At 46.5% G+C, this 19,241-nt stretch overlaps 10 non-coding genes across 10 annotated transcripts; all 10 read left to right on the top strand.

Annotated features, from left to right (window-relative positions):
• Positions 1-1,587: 1,587 nt before the first annotated feature.
• Positions 1,588-1,670, top strand: trnal-aag (transfer RNA leucine (anticodon AAG)). Its single transcript has one exon. It is a non-coding gene; the product is annotated as a tRNA-Leu (tRNA).
• A 2,608-nt stretch (positions 1,671-4,278) lies between these two features.
• trnal-aag (transfer RNA leucine (anticodon AAG)) lies at positions 4,279-4,361 on the top strand. Its single transcript has one exon. It is a non-coding gene; the product is annotated as a tRNA-Leu (tRNA).
• A 1,711-nt stretch (positions 4,362-6,072) lies between these two features.
• On the top strand, positions 6,073-6,155 carry trnal-aag (transfer RNA leucine (anticodon AAG)). The gene has a single exon. It is a non-coding gene; the product is annotated as a tRNA-Leu (tRNA).
• Positions 6,156-7,868: 1,713 nt separating this feature from the next.
• On the top strand, positions 7,869-7,951 carry trnal-cag (transfer RNA leucine (anticodon CAG)). The gene has a single exon. It is a non-coding gene; the product is annotated as a tRNA-Leu (tRNA).
• Positions 7,952-8,766: 815 nt separating this feature from the next.
• trnal-aag (transfer RNA leucine (anticodon AAG)) lies at positions 8,767-8,849 on the top strand. Its single transcript has one exon. It is a non-coding gene; the product is annotated as a tRNA-Leu (tRNA).
• A 2,610-nt stretch (positions 8,850-11,459) lies between these two features.
• trnal-aag (transfer RNA leucine (anticodon AAG)) lies at positions 11,460-11,542 on the top strand. The gene has a single exon. It is a non-coding gene; the product is annotated as a tRNA-Leu (tRNA).
• An 814-nt stretch (positions 11,543-12,356) lies between these two features.
• Positions 12,357-12,439, top strand: trnal-aag (transfer RNA leucine (anticodon AAG)). The gene has a single exon. It is a non-coding gene; the product is annotated as a tRNA-Leu (tRNA).
• A 1,711-nt stretch (positions 12,440-14,150) lies between these two features.
• trnal-aag (transfer RNA leucine (anticodon AAG)) lies at positions 14,151-14,233 on the top strand. The gene has a single exon. It is a non-coding gene; the product is annotated as a tRNA-Leu (tRNA).
• Positions 14,234-15,047: 814 nt separating this feature from the next.
• On the top strand, positions 15,048-15,130 carry trnal-aag (transfer RNA leucine (anticodon AAG)). The gene has a single exon. It is a non-coding gene; the product is annotated as a tRNA-Leu (tRNA).
• Positions 15,131-17,738: 2,608 nt separating this feature from the next.
• On the top strand, positions 17,739-17,821 carry trnal-aag (transfer RNA leucine (anticodon AAG)). Its single transcript has one exon. It is a non-coding gene; the product is annotated as a tRNA-Leu (tRNA).
• The last annotated feature ends 1,420 nt before the right edge of the window (positions 17,822-19,241 follow it).

Genomic DNA, 19,241 nt, shown 5'->3' with positions numbered 1-19,241 from the left:
CGCTTTACCTCCGAAGAGTTCTTGCTTCCAAATGCTATACCTACTTTTTGTTTGCCTCAGGAGCCCTGTTAAACAACAGCCAAGACACTTGTTGCATGAGAATCTTCTGACCACTGCTCAACAAGCTGTGTTGTCACAACCTTCTACAGTGCTTTGGGCAGGACAGAATCATTAGCAAAAGCACATTGTTGATTATAAGGTCTTGGTTTGCACTTAACACCATAGTAAACGGGAAAGGACTTTTGACCAAAGCAACCTGGCCTCATGTTAGGCTATTTGAAGGGGGCTATTGACATTTAGGCCGAAGATGGGTGAGAGTATCAAAACAATCATCACTTGGTGGCAGGCAGCTGATAAAAGCCTATTTTCTCCCCGTCAGGGAATCGCACCCCGATCTTCCGCATGACAGGCGGAGATACTGTCCATTATACTAACGAGGAATTTCTGTGTGACTGATACAGTCGTCAGACGAAAAGACAACTATCGCCAAGGAGTGAAATAAGATTTTGGTGTCCCCTTTCAAGGTGCAGGAAAATTGCTATCACAGTCCCATCACTCAGAAGGAGAGTCTTCCATGAAGCTGCATGCCTTGTCAATATTCCCCTTCAACACGAACACAACGCAGACCCACATATTCGCTGGAATGATGCCTGGGCCCGCCGACAGTGTCGTCAAATATTCCTTTTCATAGTCAGAATGGCCGAGCGGTCTAAGGTGCTGCGTTCAGGTCGCAGTCTCCCCTGGAGGCGTGGGTTCAAATCCCACTTCTGACATTGCAGACTTCTCCTAGAGAAACATTTTCACTGGCAAGGCAACCCAAGTTTACTCCTTGCTTAGCGATACCATGTCGTATTGCTATTCTGCCACTGCATCATCTTGTTTAAAGATTATTGTGGCCGCTTTACCTCCGAAGAGTTCTTGCTTCCAAATGCTATGCCTACTTTTTGTTTGCCTCAGGAGCCCTGTTAAACAACAGCCAAGACACTTGTTGCATGAGAATCTTCTGACCACTGCTCAACAAGCTGTGTTGTCACAACCTTCTACAGTGCTTTGGGCAGGACAGAATCATTAGCAAAAGCACATTGTTGATTATAAGGTCTTGGTTTGCACTTAACACCATAGTAAACGGGAAAGGGCTTTTGACCAAAGCAACCTGGCCTCATGTTAGGCTATTTGAAGGGGGCTATTGACATTTAGGCCGAAGATGGGTGAGAGTATCAAAACAATCATCACTTGGTGGCAGGCAGCTGATAAAAGCCTATTTTCTCCCCGTCAGGGAATCGAACCCCGATCTTCCGCGTGACAGGCGGAGATACTGTCCATTATACTAACGAGGAATTTCTGTGTGCCTGACACAGTTGTCAGACGAAAAGACAACTATCGCCAAGGAGTGAAATAAGATTTTGGTGTCCCGTTTCAAGGTGCAGGAAAATTGCTATCACAGTCCCATCACTCAGAAGGAGAGTCTTCCATGAAGCTGCATGTCTCGTCAATATTCCCCTTCAACACAAACACAACGCAGACCCACATATTCGCTGGAATGATGCCTGGGCCCGCCGACAGTGTCGTCAAATATTCCTTTTAGTAGTCAGGATGGCCGAGCGGTCTAAGGCGCTGCGTTAAGGTCGCAGTCTCCCCTGGAGGCGTGGGTTCGAATCCCACTTCTGACATTGCAGACTTCTCCTAGAGAAACATTTTCACTGGCAAGGCAACCCAAGTTTAATCTTTGCTTAGCAATACCATGTCGTATTGCTATTCTGCCACTGCATCATCTTGTTTAAAGATTATTGTGGCCGCTTTACCTCCGAAGAGTTCTTGCTTCCAAATGCTATGCCTACTTTTTGTTTGCCTCAGGAGCCCTGTTAAACAACAGCCAAGACACTTGTTGCATGAGAATCTTCTGACCACTGCTCAACAAGCTGTGTTGTCACAACCTTCTACAGTGCTTTGGGCAGGACAGAATCATTAGCAAAAGCACATTGTTGATTATAAGGTCTTGGTTTGCACTTAACACCATAGTAAACGGGAAAGGGCTTTTGACCAAAGCAACCTGGCCTCATGTTAGGCTATTTGAAGGGGGCTATTGACATTTAGGCCGAAGATGGGTGAGAGTATCAAAACAATCATCACTTGGTGGCAGGCAGCTGATAAAAGACCAAGCTGTCCTCGTCAGGGAATCGAACCACGATCTTCCGCGTGACAGGCGGAGATACTGTCCATTATACTAACGAGGAATTTCTGTGTGCCTGACACAGTTGTCAGACGAAAAGACAACTATCGCCAAGGAGTGAAATAAGATTTTGGTGTCCCGTTTCAAGGTGCAGGAAAATTGCTATCACAGTCCCATCACTCAGAAGGAGAGTCTTCCATGAAGCTGCATGCCTCGTCAATATTCCCCTTCAACACAAACACAACGCAGACCCACATATTCGCTGGAATGATGCCTGGGCCCGCCGACAGTGTCGTCAAATATTCCTTTTCATAGTCAGAATGGCCGAGCGGTCTAAGGTGCTGCGTTCAGGTCGCAGTCTCCCCTGGAGGCGTGGGTTCAAATCCCACTTCTGACATTGCAGACTTCTCCTAGAGAAACATTTTCACTGGCAAGGCAACCCAAGTTTACTCCTTGCTTAGCGATACCATGTCGTATTGCTATTCTGCCACTGCATCATCTTGTTTAAAGATTATTGTGGCCGCTTTACCTCCGAAGAGTTCTTGCTTCCAAATGCTATACCTACTTTTTGTTTGCCTCAGGAGCCCTGTTAAACAACAGCCAAGACACTTGTTGCATGAGAATCTTCTGACCACTGCTCAACAAGCTGTGTTGTCACAACCTTCTACAGTGCTTTGGGCAGGACAGAATCATTAGCAAAAGCACATTGTTGATTATAAGGTCTTGGTTTGCACTTAACACCATAGTAAACGGGAAAGGACTTTTGACCAAAGCAACCTGGCCTCATGTTAGGCTATTTGAAGGGGGCTATTGACATTTAGGCCGAAGATGGGTGAGAGTATCAAAACAATCATCACTTGGTGGCAGGCAGCTGATAAAAGCCTATTTTCTCCCCGTCAGGGAATCGCACCCCGATCTTCCGCATGACAGGCGGAGATACTGTCCATTATACTAACGAGGAATTTCTGTGTGACTGATACAGTCGTCAGACGAAAAGACAACTATCGCCAAGGAGTGAAATAAGATTTTGGTGTCCCCTTTCAAGGTGCAGGAAAATTGCTATCACAGTCCCATCACTCAGAAGGAGAGTCTTCCATGAAGCTGCATGCCTTGTCAATATTCCCCTTCAACACGAACACAACGCAGACCCACATATTCGCTGGAATGATGCCTGGGCCCGCCGACAGTGTCGTCAAATATTCCTTTTCATAGTCAGAATGGCCGAGCGGTCTAAGGTGCTGCGTTCAGGTCGCAGTCTCCCCTGGAGGCGTGGGTTCAAATCCCACTTCTGACATTGCAGACTTCTCCTAGAGAAACATTTTCACTGGCAAGGCAACCCAAGTTTACTCCTTGCTTAGCGATACCATGTCGTATTGCTATTCTGCCACTGCATCATCTTGTTTAAAGATTATTGTGGCCGCTTTACCTCCGAAGAGTTCTTGCTTCCAAATGCTATACCTACTTTTTGTTTGCCTCAGGAGCCCTGTTAAACAACAGCCAAGACACTTGTTGCATGAGAATCTTCTGACCACTGCTCAACAAGCTGTGTTGTCACAACCTTCTACAGTGCTTTGGGCAGGACAGAATCATTAGCAAAAGCACATTGTTGATTATAAGGTCTTGGTTTGCACTTAACACCATAGTAAACGGGAAAGGGCTTTTGACCAAAGCAACCTGGCCTCATGTTAGGCTATTTGAAGGGGGCTATTGACATTTAGGCCGAAGATGGGTGAGAGTATCAAAACAATCATCACTTGGTGGCAGGCAGCTGATAAAAGCCTATTTTCTCCCCGTCAGGGAATCGCACCCCGATCTTCCGCATGACAGGCGGAGATACTGTCCATTATACTAACGAGGAATTTCTGTGTGACTGATACAGTCGTCAGACGAAAAGACAACTATCGCCAAGGAGTGAAATAAGATTTTGGTGTCCCCTTTCAAGGTGCAGGAAAATTGCTATCACAGTCCCATCACTCAGAAGGAGAGTCTTCCATGAAGCTGCATGCCTTGTCAATATTCCCCTTCAACACGAACACAACGCAGATCCACATATTCGCTGGAATGATGCCTGGGCCCGCCGACAGTGTCGTCAAATATTCCTTCTAGTAGTCAGGATGGCCGAGCGGTCTAAGGCGCTGCGTTAAGGTCGCAGTCTCCCCTGGAGGCGTGGGTTCAAATCCCACTTCTGACATTGCAGACTTCTCCTAGAGAAACATTTTCACTGGCAAGGCAACCCAAGTTTACTCCTTGCTTAGCAATACCATGTCGTATTGCTATTCTGCCACTGCATCATCTTGTTTAAAGATTATTGTGGCCGCTTTACCTCCGAAGAGTTCTTGCTTCCAAATGCTATGCCTACTTTTTGTTTGCCTCAGGAGCCCTGTTAAACAACAGCCAAGACACTTGTTGCATGAGAATCTTCTGACCACTGCTCAACAAGCTGTGTTGTCACAACCTTCTACAGTGCTTTGGGCAGGACAGAATCATTAGCAAAAGCACATTGTTGATTATAAGGTCTTGGTTTGCACTTAACACCATAGTAAACGGGAAAGGGCTTTTGACCAAAGCAACCTGGCCTCATGTTAGGCTATTTGAAGGGGGCTATTGACATTTAGGCCGAAGATGGGTGAGAGTATCAAAACAATCATCACTTGGTGGCAGGCAGCTGATAAAAGCCTATTTTCTCCCCGTCAGGGAATCGAACCCCGATCTTCCGCGTGACAGGCGGAGATACTGTCCATTATACTAACGAGGAATTTCTGTGTGCCTGACACAGTTGTCAGACGAAAAGACAACTATCGCCAAGGAGTGAAATAAGATTTTGGTGTCCCGTTTCAAGGTGCAGGAAAATTGCTATCACAGTCCCATCACTCAGAAGGAGAGTCTTCCATGAAGCTGCATGCCTCGTCAATATTCCCCTTCAACACAAACACAACGCAGACCCACATATTCGCTGGAATGATGCCTGGGCCCGCCGACAGTGTCGTCAAATATTCCTTTTCATAGTCAGAATGGCCGAGCGGTCTAAGGTGCTGCGTTCAGGTCGCAGTCTCCCCTGGAGGCGTGGGTTCAAATCCCACTTCTGACATTGCAGACTTCTCCTAGAGAAACATTTTCACTGGCAAGGCAACCCAAGTTTACTCCTTGCTTAGCGATACCATGTCGTATTGCTATTCTGCCACTGCATCATCTTGTTTAAAGATTATTGTGGCCGCTTTACCTCCGAAGAGTTCTTGCTTCCAAATGCTATACCTACTTTTTGTTTGCCTCAGGAGCCCTGTTAAACAACAGCCAAGACACTTGTTGCATGAGAATCTTCTGACCACTGCTCAACAAGCTGTGTTGTCACAACCTTCTACAGTGCTTTGGGCAGGACAGAATCATTAGCAAAAGCACATTGTTGATTATAAGGTCTTGGTTTGCACTTAACACCATAGTAAACGGGAAAGGGCTTTTGACCAAAGCAACCTGGCCTCATGTTAGGCTATTTGAAGGGGGCTATTGACATTTAGGCCGAAGATGGGTGAGAGTATCAAAACAATCATCACTTGGTGGCAGGCAGCTGATAAAAGCCTATTTTCTCCCCGTCAGGGAATCGCACCCCGATCTTCCGCATGACAGGCGGAGATACTGTCCATTATACTAACGAGGAATTTCTGTGTGACTGATACAGTCGTCAGACGAAAAGACAACTATCGCCAAGGAGTGAAATAAGATTTTGGTGTCCCCTTTCAAGGTGCAGGAAAATTGCTATCACAGTCCCATCACTCAGAAGGAGAGTCTTCCATGAAGCTGCATGCCTCGTCAATATTCCCCTTCAACACAAACACAACGCAGACCCACATATTCGCTGGAATGATGCCTGGGCCCGCCGACAGTGTCGTCAAATATTCCTTCTAGTAGTCAGGATGGCCGAGCGGTCTAAGGCGCTGCGTTAAGGTCGCAGTCTCCCCTGGAGGTGTGGGTTCAAATCCCACTTCTGACATTGCAGACTTCTCCTAGAGAAACATTTTCACTGGCAAGGCAACCCAAGTTTACTCCTTGCTTAGCAATACCATGTCGTATTGCTATTCTGCCACTGCATCATCTTGTTTAAAGATTATTGTGGCCGCTTTACCTCCGAAGAGTTCTTGCTTCCAAATGCTATGCCTACTTTTTGTTTGCCTCAGGAGCCCTGTTAAACAACAGCCAAGACACTTGTTGCATGAGAATCTTCTGACCACTGCTCAACAAGCTGTGTTGTCACAACCTTCTACAGTGCTTTGGGCAGGACAGAATCATTAGCAAAAGGCACATTGTTGATTATAAGGTCTTGGTTTGCACTTAACACCATAGTAAACGGGAAAGGGCTTTTGACCAAAGCAACCTGGCCTCATGTTAGGCTATTTGAAGGGGGCTATTGACATTTAGGCCGAAGATGGGTGAGAGTATCAAAACAATCATCACTTGGTGGCAGGCAGCTGATAAAAGCCTATTTTCTCCCCGTCAGGGAATCGCACCCCGATCTTCCGCATGACAGGCGGAGATACTGTCCATTATACTAACGAGGAATTTCTGTGTGACTGATACAGTCGTCAGACGAAAAGACAACTATCGCCAAGGAGTGAAATAAGATTTTGGTGTCCCGTTTCAAGGTGCAGGAAAATTGCTATCACAGTCCCATCACTCAGAAGGAGAGTCTTCCATGAAGCTGCATGCCTCGTCAATATTCCCCTTCAACACAAACACAACGCAGACCCACATATTCGCTGGAATGATGCCTGGGCCCGCCGACAGTGTCGTCAAATATTCCTTTTCATAGTCAGAATGGCCGAGCGGTCTAAGGTGCTGCGTTCAGGTCGCAGTCTCCCCTGGAGGCGTGGGTTCAAATCCCACTTCTGACATTGCAGACTTCTCCTAGAGAAACATTTTCACTGGCAAGGCAACCCAAGTTTACTCCTTGCTTAGCGATACCATGTCGTATTGCTATTCTGCCACTGCATCATCTTGTTTAAAGATTATTGTGGCCGCTTTACCTCCGAAGAGTTCTTGCTTCCAAATGCTATACCTACTTTTTGTTTGCCTCAGGAGCCCTGTTAAACAACAGCCAAGACACTTGTTGCATGAGAATCTTCTGACCACTGCTCAACAAGCTGTGTTGTCACAACCTTCTACAGTGCTTTGGGCAGGACAGAATCATTAGCAAAAGGCACATTGTTGATTATAAGGTCTTGGTTTGCACTTAACACCATAGTAAACGGGAAAGGGCTTTTGACCAAAGCAACCTGGCCTCATGTTAGGCTATTTGAAGGGGGCTATTGACAGTTAGGCCGAAGATGGGTGAGAGTATCAAAACAATCATCACTTGGTGGCAGGCAGCTGATAAAAGACCAAGCTCTCCCCGTCAGGGAATCGAACCCCGATCTTCCGCGTGACAGGCGGAGATACTGTCCATTATACTAACGAGGAATTTCTGTGTGCCTGACACAGTTGTCAGACGAAAAGACAACTATCGCCAAGGAGTGAAATAAAATTTTGGTGTCCCCTTTCAAGGTGCAGGAAAATTGCTATCACAGTCCCATTACTCAGAAGGAGAGTCTTCCATGAAGCTGCATGCCTCGTCAATATTCCCCTTCAACACGAACACAACGCAGACCCACATATTTGCTGGAATGATGCCTGGGCCCACTGACAGTGTCGTCCAATATTCCTTTTAGTAGTCAGGATGGCCGAGCGGTCTAAGGCGCTGCGTTCAGGTCGCAGTCTCCCCTGGAGGCGTGGGTTCAAATCCCACTTCTGACATTGCAGACTTCTCCTAGAGAAACATTTTCACTGGCAAGGAAACCCAAGTTTACTCCTTGCTTAGCAATACCATGTCGTATTGCTATTTTGCCACTGCATCATCTTGTTTAAAGATTATTGTGGCCGCTTTACCTCCGAAGAGTTCTTGCTTCCAAATGCTATGCCTACTTTTTGTTTGCCTCAGGAGCCCTGTTAAACAACAGCCAAGACACTTGTTGCATGAGAATCTTCTGACCACTGCTCAACAAGCTGTGTTGTCACAACCTTCTACAGTGCTTTGGGCAGGACAGAATCATTAGCAATAGGCACATTGTTGATTATAAGGTCTTGGTTTGCACTTAACACCATAGTAAACGGGAAAGGGCTTTTGACCAAAGCAACCTGGCCTCATGTTAGGCTATTTGAAGGGGGCTATTGACATTTAGGCCGAAGATGGGTGAGAGTATCAAAACAATCATCACTTGGTGGCAGGCAGCTGATAAAAGACCAAGCTGTCCCCGTCAGGGAATCGAACCCCGATCTTCCACGTGACAGGCGGAGATACTGTCCATTATACTAACGAGGAATTTCTGTGTGCCTGACACAGTTGTCAGACGAAAAGACAACTATCGCCAAGGAGTGAAATAAGATTTTGGTGTCCCGTTTCAAGGTGCAGGAAAATTGCTATCACAGTCCCATCACTCAGAAGGAGAGTCTTCCATGAAGCTGCATGCCTCGTCAATATTCCCCTTCAACACAAACACAACGCAGACCCACATATTCGCTGGAATGATGCCTGGGCCCGCTGACAGTGTCGTCAAATATTCCTTTTAGTAGTCAGGATGGCCGAGCGGTCTAAGGTGCTGCGTTAAGGTCGCAGTCTCCCCTAGAGGCGTGGGTTCAAATCCCACTTCTGACATTGCAGACTTCTCCTAGAGAAACATTTTCACTGGCAAGGCAACCCAAGTTTACTCCTTGCTTAGCAATACCATGTCGTATTGCTATTCTGCCACTGCATCATCTTGTTTAAAGATTACTGTGGCCGCTTTACCTCCGAAGAGTTCTTGCTTCCAAATGCTATGCCTACTTTTTGTTTGCCTCAGGAGCCCTGTTAAACAACAGCCAAGACACTTGTTGCATGAGAATCTTCTGACCACTACTCAACAAGCTGTGTTGTCACAACCTTCTACAGTGCTTTGGGCAGGACAGAATCATTAGCAAAAGGCACATTGTTGATTATAAGGTCTTGGTTTGCACTTAACACCATAGTAAACGGGAAAGGGCTTTTGACCAAAGCAACCTGGCCTCATGTTAGGCTATTTGAAGGGGGCTATTGACATTTAGGCCGAAGATGGGTGAGAGTATCAAAACAATCATCACTTGGTGGCAGGCAGCTGATAAAAGACCAAGCTGTCCCCGTCAGGGAATCGAACCACGATCTTCCGCGTGACAGGCGGAGATACTGTCCATTATACTAACGAGGAATTTCTGTGTGCCTGACACAGTTGTCAGACGAAAAGACAACTATCACCAAGGAGTGAAATAAAATTTTGGTGTCCCCTTTCAAGGTGCAGGAAAATTGCTATCACAGTCCCATTACTCAGAAGGAGAGTCTTCCATGAAGCTGCATGCCTCGTCAATATTCCCCTTCAACACGAACACAACGCAGACCCACATATTTGCTGGAATGATGCCTGGGCCCGCTGACAGTGTCGTCCAATATTCCTTTTAGTAGGCAGGATGGCCGAGCGGTCTAAGGCGCTGCGTTCAGGTCGCAGTCTCCCCTGGAGGCGTGGGTTCAAATCCCACTTCTGACATTGCAGACTTCTCCTAGAGAAACATTTTCACTGGCAAGGAAACCCAAGTTTACTCCTTGCTTAGCAATACCATGTCGTATTGCTATTCTGCCACTGCATCATCTTGTTTAAAGATTACTGTGGCCGCTTTACCTCCGAAGAGTTCTTGCTTCCAAATGCTATGCCTACTTTTTGTTTGCCTCAGGAGCCCTGTTAAACAACAGCCAAGACACTTGTTGCATGAGAATCTTCTGACCACTACTCAACAAGCTGTGTTGTCACAACCTTCTACAGTGCTTTGGGCAGGACAGAATCATTAGCAAAAGGCACATTGTTGATTATAAGGTCTTGGTTTGCACTTAACACCATAGTAAACGGGAAAGGGCTTTTGACCAAAGCAACCTGGCCTCATGTTAGGCTATTTGAAGGGGGCTATTGACATTTAGGCCGAAGATGGGTGAGAGTATCAAAACAATCATCACTTGGTGGCAGGCAGCTGATAAAAGCCTATTTTCTCCCCGTCAGGGAATCGCACCCCGATCTTCCGCATGACAGGCGGAGATACTGTCCATTATACTAACGAGGAATTTCTGTGTGACTGATACAGTCGTCAGACGAAAAGACAACTATCGCCAAGGAGTGAAATAAGATTTTGGTGTCCCCTTTCAAGGTGCAGGAAAATTGCTATCACAGTCCCATCACTCAGAAGGAGAGTCTTCCATGAAGCTGCATGCCTTGTCAATATTCCCCTTCAACACGAACACAACGCAGACCCACATATTCGCTGGAATGATGCCTGGGCCCGCCGACAGTGTCGTCAAATATTCCTTTTCATAGTCAGAATGGCCGAGCGGTCTAAGGTGCTGCGTTCAGGTCGCAGTCTCCCCTGGAGGCGTGGGTTCAAATCCCACTTCTGACATTGCAGACTTCTCCTAGAGAAACATTTTCACTGGCAAGGCAACCCAAGTTTACTCCTTGCTTAGCGATACCATGTCGTATTGCTATTCTGCCACTGCATCATCTTGTTTAAAGATTATTGTGGCCGCTTTACCTCCGAAGAGTTCTTGCTTCCAAATGCTATACCTACTTTTTGTTTGCCTCAGGAGCCCTGTTAAACAACAGCCAAGACACTTGTTGCATGAGAATCTTCTGACCACTGCTCAACAAGCTGTGTTGTCACAACCTTCTACAGTGCTTTGGGCAGGACAGAATCATTAGCAAAAGCACATTGTTGATTATAAGGTCTTGGTTTGCACTTAACACCATAGTAAACGGGAAAGGGCTTTTGACCAAAGCAACCTGGCCTCATGTTAGGCTATTTGAAGGGGGCTATTGACATTTAGGCCGAAGATGGGTGAGAGTATCAAATCAATCATCACTTGGTGGCAGGCAGCTGATAAAAGCCTATTTTCTCCCCGTCAGGGAATCGCACCCCGATCTTCCGCATGACAGGCGGAGATACTGTCCATTATACTAACGAGGAATTTCTGTGTGACTGATACAGTCGTCAGACGAAAAGACAACTATCGCCAAGGAGTGAAATAAGATTTTGGTGTCCCCTTTCAAGGTGCAGGAAAATTGCTATCACAGTCCCATCACTCAGAAGGAGAGTCTTCCATGAAGCTGCATGCCTTGTCAATATTCCCCTTCAACACGAACACAACGCAGACCCACATATTCGCTGGAATGATGCCTGGGCCCGCCGACAGTGTCGTCAAATATTCCTTCTAGTAGTCAGGATGGCCGAGCGGTCTAAGGCGCTGCGTTAAGGTCGCAGTCTCCCCTGGAGGCGTGGGTTCAAATCCCACTTCTGACATTGCAGACTTCTCCTAGAGAAACATTTTCACTGGCAAGGCAACCCAAGTTTACTCCTTGCTTAGCAATACCATGTCGTATTGCTATTCTGCCACTGCATCATCTTGTTTAAAGATTATTGTGGCCGCTTTACCTCCGAAGAGTTCTTGCTTCCAAATGCTATGCCTACTTTTTGTTTGCCTCAGGAGCCCTGTTAAACAACAGCCAAGACACTTGTTGCATGAGAATCTTCTGACCACTGCTCAACAAGCTGTGTTGTCACAACCTTCTACAGTGCTTTGGGCAGGACAGAATCATTAGCAAAAGCACATTGTTGATTATAAGGTCTTGGTTTGCACTTAACACCATAGTAAACGGGAAAGGGCTTTTGACCAAAGCAACCTGGCCTCATGTTAGGCTATTTGAAGGGGGCTATTGACATTTAGGCCGAAGATGGGTGAGAGTATCAAAACAATCATCACTTGGTGGCAGGCAGCTGATAAAAGCCTATTTTCTCCCCGTCAGGGAATCGAACCCCGATCTTCCGCGTGACAGGCGGAGATACTGTCCATTATACTAACGAGGAATTTCTGTGTGCCTGACACAGTTGTCAGACGAAAAGACAACTATCGCCAAGGAGTGAAATAAGATTTTGGTGTCCCGTTTCAAGGTGCAGGAAAATTGCTATCACAGTCCCATCACTCAGAAGGAGAGTCTTCCATGAAGCTGCATGTCTCGTCAATATTCCCCTTCAACACAAACACAACGCAGACCCACATATTCGCTGGAATGATGCCTGGGCCCGCCGACAGTGTCGTCAAATATTCCTTTTAGTAGTCAGGATGGCCGAGCGGTCTAAGGCGCTGCGTTAAGGTCGCAGTCTCCCCTGGAGGCGTGGGTTCGAATCCCACTTCTGACATTGCAGACTTCTCCTAGAGAAACATTTTCACTGGCAAGGCAACCCAAGTTTAATCTTTGCTTAGCAATACCATGTCGTATTGCTATTCTGCCACTGCATCATCTTGTTTAAAGATTATTGTGGCCGCTTTACCTCCGAAGAGTTCTTGCTTCCAAATGCTATGCCTACTTTTTGTTTGCCTCAGGAGCCCTGTTAAACAACAGCCAAGACACTTGTTGCATGAGAATCTTCTGACCACTGCTCAACAAGCTGTGTTGTCACAACCTTCTACAGTGCTTTGGGCAGGACAGAATCATTAGCAAAAGCACATTGTTGATTATAAGGTCTTGGTTTGCACTTAACACCATAGTAAACGGGAAAGGGCTTTTGACCAAAGCAACCTGGCCTCATGTTAGGCTATTTGAAGGGGGCTATTGACATTTAGGCCGAAGATGGGTGAGAGTATCAAAACAATCATCACTTGGTGGCAGGCAGCTGATAAAAGACCAAGCTGTCCTCGTCAGGGAATCGAACCACGATCTTCCGCGTGACAGGCGGAGATACTGTCCATTATACTAACGAGGAATTTCTGTGTGCCTGACACAGTTGTCAGACGAAAAGACAACTATCGCCAAGGAGTGAAATAAGATTTTGGTGTCCCGTTTCAAGGTGCAGGAAAATTGCTATCACAGTCCCATCACTCAGAAGGAGAGTCTTCCATGAAGCTGCATGCCTCGTCAATATTCCCCTTCAACACAAACACAACGCAGACCCACATATTCGCTGGAATGATGCCTGGGCCCGCCGACAGTGTCGTCAAATATTCCTTTTCATAGTCAGAATGGCCGAGCGGTCTAAGGTGCTGCGTTCAGGTCGCAGTCTCCCCTGGAGGCGTGGGTTCAAATCCCACTTCTGACATTGCAGACTTCTCCTAGAGAAACATTTTCACTGGCAAGGCAACCCAAGTTTACTCCTTGCTTAGCGATACCATGTCGTATTGCTATTCTGCCACTGCATCATCTTGTTTAAAGATTATTGTGGCCGCTTTACCTCCGAAGAGTTCTTGCTTCCAAATGCTATACCTACTTTTTGTTTGCCTCAGGAGCCCTGTTAAACAACAGCCAAGACACTTGTTGCATGAGAATCTTCTGACCACTGCTCAACAAGCTGTGTTGTCACAACCTTCTACAGTGCTTTGGGCAGGACAGAATCATTAGCAAAAGCACATTGTTGATTATAAGGTCTTGGTTTGCACTTAACACCATAGTAAACGGGAAAGGACTTTTGACCAAAGCAACCTGGCCTCATGTTAGGCTATTTGAAGGGGGCTATTGACATTTAGGCCGAAGATGGGTGAGAGTATCAAAACAATCATCACTTGGTGGCAGGCAGCTGATAAAAGCCTATTTTCTCCCCGTCAGGGAATCGCACCCCGATCTTCCGCATGACAGGCGGAGATACTGTCCATTATACTAACGAGGAATTTCTGTGTGACTGATACAGTCGTCAGACGAAAAGACAACTATCGCCAAGGAGTGAAATAAGATTTTGGTGTCCCCTTTCAAGGTGCAGGAAAATTGCTATCACAGTCCCATCACTCAGAAGGAGAGTCTTCCATGAAGCTGCATGCCTTGTCAATATTCCCCTTCAACACGAACACAACGCAGACCCACATATTCGCTGGAATGATGCCTGGGCCCGCCGACAGTGTCGTCAAATATTCCTTCTAGTAGTCAGGATGGCCGAGCGGTCTAAGGCGCTGCGTTAAGGTCGCAGTCTCCCCTGGAGGCGTGGGTTCAAATCCCACTTCTGACATTGCAGACTTCTCCTAGAGAAACATTTTCACTGGCAAGGCAACCCAAGTTTACTCCTTGCTTAGCAATACCATGTCGTATTGCTATTCTGCCACTGCATCATCTTGTTTAAAGATTATTGTGGCCGCTTTACCTCCGAAGAGTTCTTGCTTCCAAATGCTATGCCTACTTTTTGTTTGCCTCAGGAGCCCTGTTAAACAACAGCCAAGACACTTGTTGCATGAGAATCTTCTGACCACTGCTCAACAAGCTGTGTTGTCACAACCTTCTACAGTGCTTTGGGCAGGACAGAATCATTAGCAAAAGCACATTGTTGATTATAAGGTCTTGGTTTGCACTTAACACCATAGTAAACGGGAAAGGGCTTTTGACCAAAGCAACCTGGCCTCATGTTAGGCTATTTGAAGGGGGCTATTGACATTTAGGCCGAAGATGGGTGAGAGTATCAAAACAATCATCACTTGGTGGCAGGCAGCTGATAAAAGCCTATTTTCTCCCCGTCAGGGAATCGAACCCCGATCTTCCGCGTGACAGGCGGAGATACTGTCCATTATACTAACGAGGAATTTCTGTGTGCCTGACACAGTTGTCAGACGAAAAGACAACTATCGCCAAGGAGTGAAATAAGATTTTGGTGTCCCGTTTCAAGGTGCAGGAAAATTGCTATCACAGTCCCATCACTCAGAAGGAGAGTCTTCCATGAAGCTGCATGTCTCGTCAATATTCCCCTTCAACACAAACACAACGCAGACCCACATATTCGCTGGAATGATGCCTGGGCCCGCCGACAGTGTCGTCAAATATTCCTTTTAGTAGTCAGGATGGCCGAGCGGTCTAAGGCGCTGCGTTAAGGTCGCAGTCTCCCCTGGAGGCGTGGGTTCGAATCCCACTTCTGACATTGCAGACTTCTCCTAGAGAAACATTTTCACTGGCAAGGCAACCCAAGTTTAATCTTTGCTTAGCAATACCATGTCGTATTGCTATTCTGCCACTGCATCATCTTGTTTAAAGATTATTGTGGCCGCTTTACCTCCGAAGAGTTCTTGCTTCCAAATGCTATGCCTACTTTTTGTTTGCCTCAGGAGCCCTGTTAAACAACAGCCAAGACACTTGTTGCATGAGAATCTTCTGACCACTGCTCAACAAGCTGTGTTGTCACAACCTTCTACAGTGCTTTGGGCAGGACAGAATCATTAGCAAAAGCACATTGTTGATTATAAGGTCTTGGTTTGCACTTAACACCATAGTAAACGGGAAAGGGCTTTTGACCAAAGCAACCTGGCCTCATGTTAGGCTATTTGAAGGGGGCTATTGACATTTAGGCCGAAGATGGGTGAGAGTATCAAAACAATCATCACTTGGTGGCAGGCAGCTGATAAAAGACCAAGCTGTCCTCGTCAGGGAATCGAACCACGATCTTCCGCGTGACAGGCGGAGATACTGTCCATTATACTAACGAGGAATTTCTGTGTGCCTGACACAGTTGTCAGACGAAAAGACAACTATCGCCAAGGAGTGAAATAAGATTTTGGTGTCCCGTTTCAAGGTGCAGGAAAATTGCTATCACAGTCCCATCACTCAGAAGGAGAGTCTTCCATGAAGCTGCATGCCTCGTCAATATTCCCCTTCAACACAAACACAACGCAGACCCACATATTCGCTGGAATGATGCCTGGGCCCGCCGACAGTGTCGTCAAATATTCCTTTTCATAGTCAGAATGGCCGAGCGGTCTAAGGTGCTGCGTTCAGGTCGCAGTCTCCCCTGGAGGCGTGGGTTCAAATCCCACTTCTGACATTGCAGACTTCTCCTAGAGAAACATTTTCACTGGCAAGGCAACCCAAGTTTACTCCTTGCTTAGCGATACCATGTCGTATTGCTATTCTGCCACTGCATCATCTTGTTTAAAGATTATTGTGGCCGCTTTACCTCCGAAGAGTTCTTGCTTCCAAATGCTATACCTACTTTTTGTTTGCCTCAGGAGCCCTGTTAAACAACAGCCAAGACACTTGTTGCATGAGAATCTTCTGACCACTGCTCAACAAGCTGTGTTGTCACAACCTTCTACAGTGCTTTGGGCAGGACAGAATCATTAGCAAAAGCACATTGTTGATTATAAGGTCTTGGTTTGCACTTAACACCATAGTAAACGGGAAAGGACTTTTGACCAAAGCAACCTGGCCTCATGTTAGGCTATTTGAAGGGGGCTATTGACATTTAGGCCGAAGATGGGTGAGAGTATCAAAACAATCATCACTTGGTGGCAGGCAGCTGATAAAAGCCTATTTTCTCCCCGTCAGGGAATCGCACCCCGATCTTCCGCATGACAGGCGGAGATACTGTCCATTATACTAACGAGGAATTTCTGTGTGACTGATACAGTCGTCAGACGAAAAGACAACTATCGCCAAGGAGTGAAATAAGATTTTGGTGTCCCCTTTCAAGGTGCAGGAAAATTGCTATCACAGTCCCATCACTCAGAAGGAGAGTCTTCCATGAAGCTGCATGCCTTGTCAATATTCCCCTTCAACACGAACACAACGCAGACCCACATATTCGCTGGAATGATGCCTGGGCCCGCCGACAGTGTCGTCAAATATTCCTTTTCATAGTCAGAATGGCCGAGCGGTCTAAGGTGCTGCGTTCAGGTCGCAGTCTCCCCTGGAGGCGTGGGTTCAAATCCCACTTCTGACATTGCAGACTTCTCCTAGAGAAACATTTTCACTGGCAAGGCAACCCAAGTTTACTCCTTGCTTAGCGATACCATGTCGTATTGCTATTCTGCCACTGCATCATCTTGTTTAAAGATTATTGTGGCCGCTTTACCTCCGAAGAGTTCTTGCTTCCAAATGCTATGCCTACTTTTTGTTTGCCTCAGGAGCCCTGTTAAACAACAGCCAAGACACTTGTTGCATGAGAATCTTCTGACCACTGCTCAACAAGCTGTGTTGTCACAACCTTCTACAGTGCTTTGGGCAGGACAGAATCATTAGCAAAAGCACATTGTTGATTATAAGGTCTTGGTTTGCACTTAACACCATAGTAAACGGGAAAGGGCTTTTGACCAAAGCAACCTGGCCTCATGTTAGGCTATTTGAAGGGGGCTATTGACATTTAGGCCGAAGATGGGTGAGAGTATCAAAACAATCATCACTTGGTGGCAGGCAGCTGATAAAAGCCTATTTTCTCCCCGTCAGGGAATCGAACCCCGATCTTCCGCGTGACAGGCGGAGATACTGTCCATTATACTAACGAGGAATTTCTGTGTGCCTGACACAGTTGTCAGACGAAAAGACAACTATCGCCAAGGAGTGAAATAAGATTTTGGTGTCCCGTTTCAAGGTGCAGGAAAATTGCTATCACAGTCCCATCACTCAGAAGGAGAGTCTTCCATGAAGCTGCATGTCTCGTCAATATTCCCCTTCAACACAAACACAACGCAGACCCACATATTCGCTGGAATGATGCCTGGGCCCGCCGACAGTGTCGTCAAATATTCCTTTTAGTAGTCAGGATGGCCGAGCGGTCTAAGGCGCTGCGTTAAGGTCGCAGTCTCCCCTGGAGGCGTGGGTTCGAATCCCACTTCTGACATTGCAGACTTCTCCTAGAGAAACATTTTCACTGGCAAGGCAACCCAAGTTTAATCTTTGCTTAGCAATACCATGTCGTATTGCTATTCTGCCACTGCATCATCTTGTTTAAAGATTATTGTGGCCGCTTTACCTCCGAAGAGTTCTTGCTTCCAAATGCTATGCCTACTTTTTGTTTGCCTCAGGAGCCCTGTTAAACAACAGCCAAGACACTTGTTGCATGAGAATCTTCTGACCACTGCTCAACAAGCTGTGTTGTCACAACCTTCTACAGTGCTTTGGGCAGGACAGAATCATTAGCAAAAGCACATTGTTGATTATAAGGTCTTGGTTTGCACTTAACACCATAGTAAACGGGAAAGGGCTTTTGACCAAAGCAACCTGGCCTCATGTTAGGCTATTTGAAGGGGGCTATTGACATTTAGGCCGAAGATGGGTGAGAGTATCAAAACAATCATCACTTGGTGGCAGGCAGCTGATAAAAGACCAAGCTGTCCTCGTCAGGGAATCGAACCACGATCTTCCGCGTGACAGGCGGAGATACTGTCCATTATACTAACGAGGAATTTCTGTGTGCCTGACACAGTTGTCAGACGAAAAGACAACTATCGCCAAGGAGTGAAATAAGATTTTGGTGTCCCGTTTCAAGGTGCAGGAAAATTGCTATCACAGTCCCATCACTCAGAAGGAGAGTCTTCCATGAAGCTGCATGCCTCGTCAATATTCCCCTTCAACACAAACACAACGCAGACCCACATATTCGCTGGAATGATGCCTGGGCCCGCCGACAGTGTCGTCAAATATTCCTTTTCATAGTCAGAATGGCCGAGCGGTCTAAGGTGCTGCGTTCAGGTCGCAGTCTCCCCTGGAGGCGTGGGTTCAAATCCCACTTCTGACATTGCAGACTTCTCCTAGAGAAACATTTTCACTGGCAAGGCAACCCAAGTTTACTCCTTGCTTAGCGATACCATGTCGTATTGCTATTCTGCCACTGCATCATCTTGTTTAAAGATTATTGTGGCCGCTTTACCTCCGAAGAGTTCTTGCTTCCAAATGCTATACCTACTTTTTGTTTGCCTCAGGAGCCCTGTTAAACAACAGCCAAGACACTTGTTGCATGAGAATCTTCTGACCACTGCTCAACAAGCTGTGTTGTCACAACCTTCTACAGTGCTTTGGGCAGGACAGAATCATTAGCAAAAGCACATTGTTGATTATAAGGTCTTGGTTTGCACTTAACACCATAGTAAACGGGAAAGGACTTTTGACCAAAGCAACCTGGCCTCATGTTAGGCTATTTGAAGGGGGCTATTGACATTTAGGCCGAAGATGGGTGAGAGTATCAAAACAATCATCACTTGGTGGCAGGCAGCTGATAAAAGCCTATTTTCTCCCCGTCAGGGAATCGCACCCCGATCTTC

This window comes from Odontesthes bonariensis, chromosome 5 (assembly GCF_027942865.1).
Source record: "Odontesthes bonariensis isolate fOdoBon6 chromosome 5, fOdoBon6.hap1, whole genome shotgun sequence".
NCBI lineage: Eukaryota > Metazoa > Chordata > Actinopteri > Atheriniformes > Atherinopsidae > Odontesthes > Odontesthes bonariensis.
This window is presented reverse-complemented; position numbering and strand designations above follow the sequence as displayed.